The sequence below is a fragment of the Pteropus medius genome, unplaced genomic scaffold, assembly GCF_902729225.1.
Source record: "Pteropus medius unplaced genomic scaffold, Ma_sr-lr_union100, whole genome shotgun sequence".
Classification (NCBI taxonomy): Eukaryota; Metazoa; Chordata; class Mammalia; order Chiroptera; family Pteropodidae; genus Pteropus; species Pteropus medius.
Window position 1 is genome coordinate 17,486,642 of NW_024354502.1, and position 5,905 is coordinate 17,492,546.

Below are 5,905 nucleotides of genomic sequence, written 5' to 3' on the forward strand. Positions count from 1 at the left end.
CCTCCTCTCTCAAATCCCTCCTTAAAACTTCTCTGAAACCTTTATAAAAAAAGAGAGCCTGAAGGTCTTTTCTTAAAGACAAGAAAGCAGGTTGAATTTAAATAAAAGACAGAATAAGATAGACCAAGCACATGGGAAGAAAAATTAATAAGCTCACCTCTTTCAAGTAGCTTTTTCCATCGAGTTTTTACATTTTAACTCCTTGTTTTATTTTTATCTCTAATGTAGAAATATTCTTCATGGATTGTAATGCTTTTCATTTTGAAATACATCAAATTCATTTCAACCTCTACTAATAATAGTAGTAAATTTAAAATAAAATACCAGTAAATGTCACATTGAATTTCCTTCTTACTCAAATAGAGATAATAATGCCTTTTCCCAGACCTTCGCAAAGAATCTATGAGGATAAAATGGATAAAGTTTTAGGATGATTTAAGCTTATTAGGGAAACAATATGAAGTATAATAATTCCCATCTTTCAGGGTTCATACTTTCTTAAAGTAGTTTCTAATTCATCATAGTTGTAGGCTTTTTGGTTTTCTCCTGTGTATATAAAATGAAGTAAGATAAATTGCATGGGTTATAAATAGGTTTATTAAATTGTTAATAGCATACAAGCCAAAAGTGAAGAAAATGAATGAAAAATTCAGGATTGTATGGTCTTTGAAAGATTATTTGTTATTTCAGACAAAATTGTATTTGTGTAAAAATGTAATTTATGCAATATCTTGATATTTCCTCCTTTTAATTTTTAATAAAATTTTCTATCCAGAAGAAAATTTTCTACATCACTGATGTGGCTTCTGGAATAATTTTTCAGTGGGTCCAAAGCTTCACAGCAGTTTTTTTATGGCTCTGAAGGCTACTAATATGAAGCTATAAAAAGGTAAACGTGGTTTCCAATTTCCAGTTTGCTCAATCAGTCGGACTGAACATGAACTGCTTTCTCATGGTAGAGAAACACGGCCAGTTTGCGTAGTGCATTTTGGAATACACTTATGCTGCATCCTCAGGAGTTTAAATCACTTAACGAAAATAGATAATCTTCCTTTAACATCATGACACATTAAAGAACAACATAATCATTAGTACAGAACAATGCAAGCTACTACACCCCAAAAGATATCCCATTGTTTATAGTAAATTTATAAACCAGAGCTTTAAACATTATACATATTTTATAAAGTACCCAAACCTACATGGCACAAAAATTTTCTTTTCTTTCTGTCCTCTTGGGAGCTATTTAACACTCAGTTTAAATGGAAGTCAGTGAAGCAAATGTAGACCTGCCATTACATCTCCCCACTGTTAAAGAAACAAGATGTTAAAAATCTGCCTCTCTTTCCCCGACTGGTCTCCCTTTCAGATAAAAGAACTAAATGAATGTATAAATATTGGCAGCTCCCAGAGTGGTGCTTCATCCTGAGCCCACCAGGCGTGGAAGGGAAGAGGAAAGCCTTTTCAAGTGAGCCTGGAGGGGCTTGTTTGGCAGGGTTTGAATCTCTGGTGAATGACTGGCTATAGCTCTGATGAAAATAAAAGTTAAATATAAATCCTAACTTATTTAGAAATATGTCTGACTTTTCTATCACCACTGTCTTTGTTTCTCCAACTGCTATGGAAATGTCCTCACTTCAAAAATGTCAGATGACACTGTGGGGCATTCATTTTTCCCCCTTATTCAGCAAAACTTTACAGTCTGGTGCATGCAAACTGTGTGCGCAGTGCTGCATGTCATAAGCCATTTGAGGTATGACTGCTTGAGCACGATGTGAAAGAAATATACATTATTTATATCTTAATTGACCCCTCCCAAAAATTCCACAAGAGCAGGGCTTTTTTGTTTCTTTGCTAGTGTTTTTCTTCTGAGTCATGAGCCCATATGAAAAATTTAAAGAGGGTTTAAAGTATAATAATATCTAGACAATCCCCTCACATACTCTGTTCTTATCTCTTCTTACTCTCCTTCCCATTTGCTCTGTTATTGACACTTCAGTGTATTTCTCATCTTAGTACTCTTGTACTTGCTATTCCTTCTGCCTAGAATATTCTTCCCTCTGATTACATCATTCAGATCTGTACTCAAATGTCACCAGTTCAGAGCTCTTCCCTGACCAGCCTATCTTTCTACATACCTGACTGTTTTCTTTTTCTTCTTCTTCATTTTATTTGTTGCTGAGACTGCTTTTAATATACTTAAAAGTTTCCTCCCACTTCCTCTAAAATTTAAGTTCCATGAGGGCAGGGACTTTGTTTCTTTAATTCATTACTGTATTCCCTGTGCATACTATAGGTGTTCCATAATTTATTTTCTGCTGAATGAATGCCCATTTTTAAAGTACAGATGAACTGGATTTGGATCATGCAAAGCATGGGAAGTACTGTATGAATGCATACACAATAAACAAGATATTATATACATTTTGAAAATGCTTTTAAATATTGCAAAAAAAAAAAAGGAAAATGCACAGCCACTTTTCCCACAACGCTAGTTTTACATGTATCCTAATTTTTTTTTTTTAATGAGAAATTATTGGATGAGGTACAAGATGAATCTGCTTTGTATTGAATTCAACTGATTAGGAAAAAAAGTTAAAGCAAATATCTAATGCAGACAAAAAGGACCTTTAGTTTTGAAATAACATAATTTAAAAATATTTTTATAAATGAAATTCTTTTGAAAGCCTTGAAAGTTTCCCTACCTCAGATGGCATAAAGATAATTAGTGATACATTCTGGAGGGAACCTTACCTCTGCCAGTGTGTGGATGATGTGGCATCATCACTGACACAAATGGAGTGAGATGTGATAATTATTGACATGGGGTTAGCTTGGCAAACGGGGCAATGTTACTACAAAACTAGAAGACTTTCATACTTTAAATATGAAAATCATGTAACTTTAGTGGAAAAATTATTGAAAAATACTACAAAATACTACAAAACTAGAAGACTTTCATACTTTAAATATGAAAATCATGTAACTTTAGTGGAAAAATTATTGAAAAATAAAAGAGATGTCTGTAATGCCATCATCTTCATGTATTATTGTTAACATGTTGGTGTATTTCCTTCCAGTAATTTTTCTGATGCACTAATTATATGCAAATATAATTATATGCAAATATAATATGCAGGTCTAATTTCAACTTTATCTTCCGAATTTCCAAGGTTTTTTAATTTGATTTTTAATTTTTTTTTTGCTATTTCATTGCTTATTTTCAGTATTTCCTTTTCCTGTGGGTATTTTATTCCTTCTTTTCTAAATATAGGATTCTGTTCTTAAGAAATAAATGCAATATCTTGACTTATTTCTCTAAGGATTTTTAAATGTATTTTTCTGTTTCCTATGTTGTCCCTGTTAACTCCTTTCCTTTATTTGCTCATTAATAATATTAAATATATTATACTATTTAGTGTATAAATACTTCTTGCCTCTCTCCCTCTACTAGAATTTAAACTCTGTAATGACTGAGATTTTTGACTATTTTATCCCCTCTGTATCTGCAGCACCCATAACACTGCCTGGCACGTAGTAAGAACTCATTAAAAGTGTAGCAAATGCTGCCATGGATGTTAGAGTCCTTCCTCCTTGTCTGATTTGACTGGAGATGCTTGAACACCTGTTCATATGTAAAAATGAAACACCAAGAAGCTAATTGGAACCTCTCTGTGGATGGCGGGGCTTATCAAAGGATGAGAGTTACTGTAGATGATGGGGCAAACTCTCAGCTAAGTGAATCCTTGGGACTCCCAATATCAGTATCTATAGGTCTTCCTTTTGAATTGGTCATTTTCTCAGAGAAAAATCACCCAGATTTCTTCTTAGGCAATTTAAATGTGGCTACCAGAACACTGAAAGTAAGACGATAAGAAGGTTTGGGGCACCACTAATTATTATGTAGATTTCTCCTTTGCTGTTGTTGCCATAGTGCTGTTGCTCTCAAGTATCTGCAAGGCCAGATTCATCCCGTGTATCTCCCCCAAAAGTACACCAGTGGTCTTTTGCTCAAATGAGCGAGGGGCCACTGTTAGGCTGTGTGAGATAGGAAAGGTGATAAAAAAGATGTAACTATATATTTTCAACCTATTTCTTTAATTTTAGATCTACTTCACACTATCTTCAAAGGATCTCTTGCCTCCAAGTTCTTCAGCTTTTGTAGAATTCTGCCCTAAGTATTAGCTTGCTTCTTGGCAAGGCACTTAATTTTCAGCTTTCTCTTATTTGCTGAGTCAGTTATCACTCATCCATCTGCTTTATATCATTCAGAATTTTGTTACCACCTTTCATGTGCTTTCATCACCTCTTCTTTTTCCTTGGTCCTTGCAGTTAAAGCCTCATTGTAGTGAGTTTGTGGAGGAATCAGAGATAAACATGCATGTTTAATATTCCATAAATTTACTGGAATCTTTCCCTGGATTTTAAATGCAAATTTATGAAAAATATCCACATACTACCACAAAACTGTTCTTGGCCAAAGCTCAAAGAGAGAAAAGTTGGTAGGATAAATGTAATATAGAATTGATTAAGAAACTGAATCAACAGGTTGCATTAAATTCAAGGAATAGTATGAGCTGTGCATAGCTCTTCTTATATCACTTTCTTGAACAAGCATAAGAAAATTATGTTCTATGGTTCAAAATTAAGTGTTGAAACTAAGAACATCAGTTGCAGAGATATTTATAAAAATAATTATAATAATAATTATTAAACAAACTCTACAAATATATTTTAAAAATACATATTTACACAAATCCTCAAATATACATTAGATACATAATTAAACAAGTGTCTCAAATATATTATGTCATATATACTATGTTCTATAAAATATATTTAAAAATGTTTTCCCCATGAATTAAAACATTTCAAACACATAAAATTAGATCTCAGATTATTAGGTAATATAACCTGGATTTTGTTCAATATCATGTTATGTCAGAAAGAGAACCATTAAATCATGATCTCTTAACTCAACATCTTCCAAGCTATTTTTCTCCAAAACTGTATCATCAAACAAAAGCTCTGACAAGTACATTTTACTTGTGCCTCAAAGCAAATGCTATCTTGGGAATAAGCTTTAGTTTACATAGACTCTCTCTCTCTCTCTCTCTCTCTCTCTCTCTCTCTCTCTCTCTCTCTCTCCTCTCTCTTCTCTCTCTCTCTCTCTCTCTCTCTCTCTCTCTCTGTCTCTGTGTGTGTGTGTGTGTGTGTGTGTAGGACAGAAAGACTGCCTCCTTGTCAGATGGGAACAGTATTCTAAAGATATAATGAAGCAATTGAACCAATGAAAAAATATTAAGGAATGGAATAAAAGGAGAAGAAATCTCTGATGTTAAGAAAATGTTCTCCTGTCATAAAATGACTATTGAGTGTCATGTGTGGGCACTGTGTCACAGAGAAACAATTGCATCTATAAGGAGATGTATCAAGCCAAGAGCACCCAGGGACAGAAGCAGACCGAAGACAGGAGGGAACTCCCAGCAGAGGAGAGTTGGCCGAGTTCAGGAAAAAAAAAAAATACAGATCTCGAGATTCTGACAAATCCCAAGGGAGGGCTATATGAAAATACTTGTGGAAAACTTTAGAGAAACCACAGATTGATGATCAACTCAAAAAAAGAAAAAAAGTCTAAGTTGAAGAACTATTCATTCTATCAAAATAGGACCATATAAAGAAGCTACTTTGATGCCTCCTTTGTAGAACTAACCATAGAAATTAACGGTGAAGTGGTATTCTTGAAAATAAGTTATTTCCTTACTTTCTGCAAGCAAATGTAACCTGAGTATATAGCCGCAAACCTGTTACCTTCAAGAATTTCTTTCACTTAGTGTATTGAAGAAAACATTACTTTTATCGTTTAGTGTATTGATTAAGCTCAGTTGTTTGGCTTCTATATCTC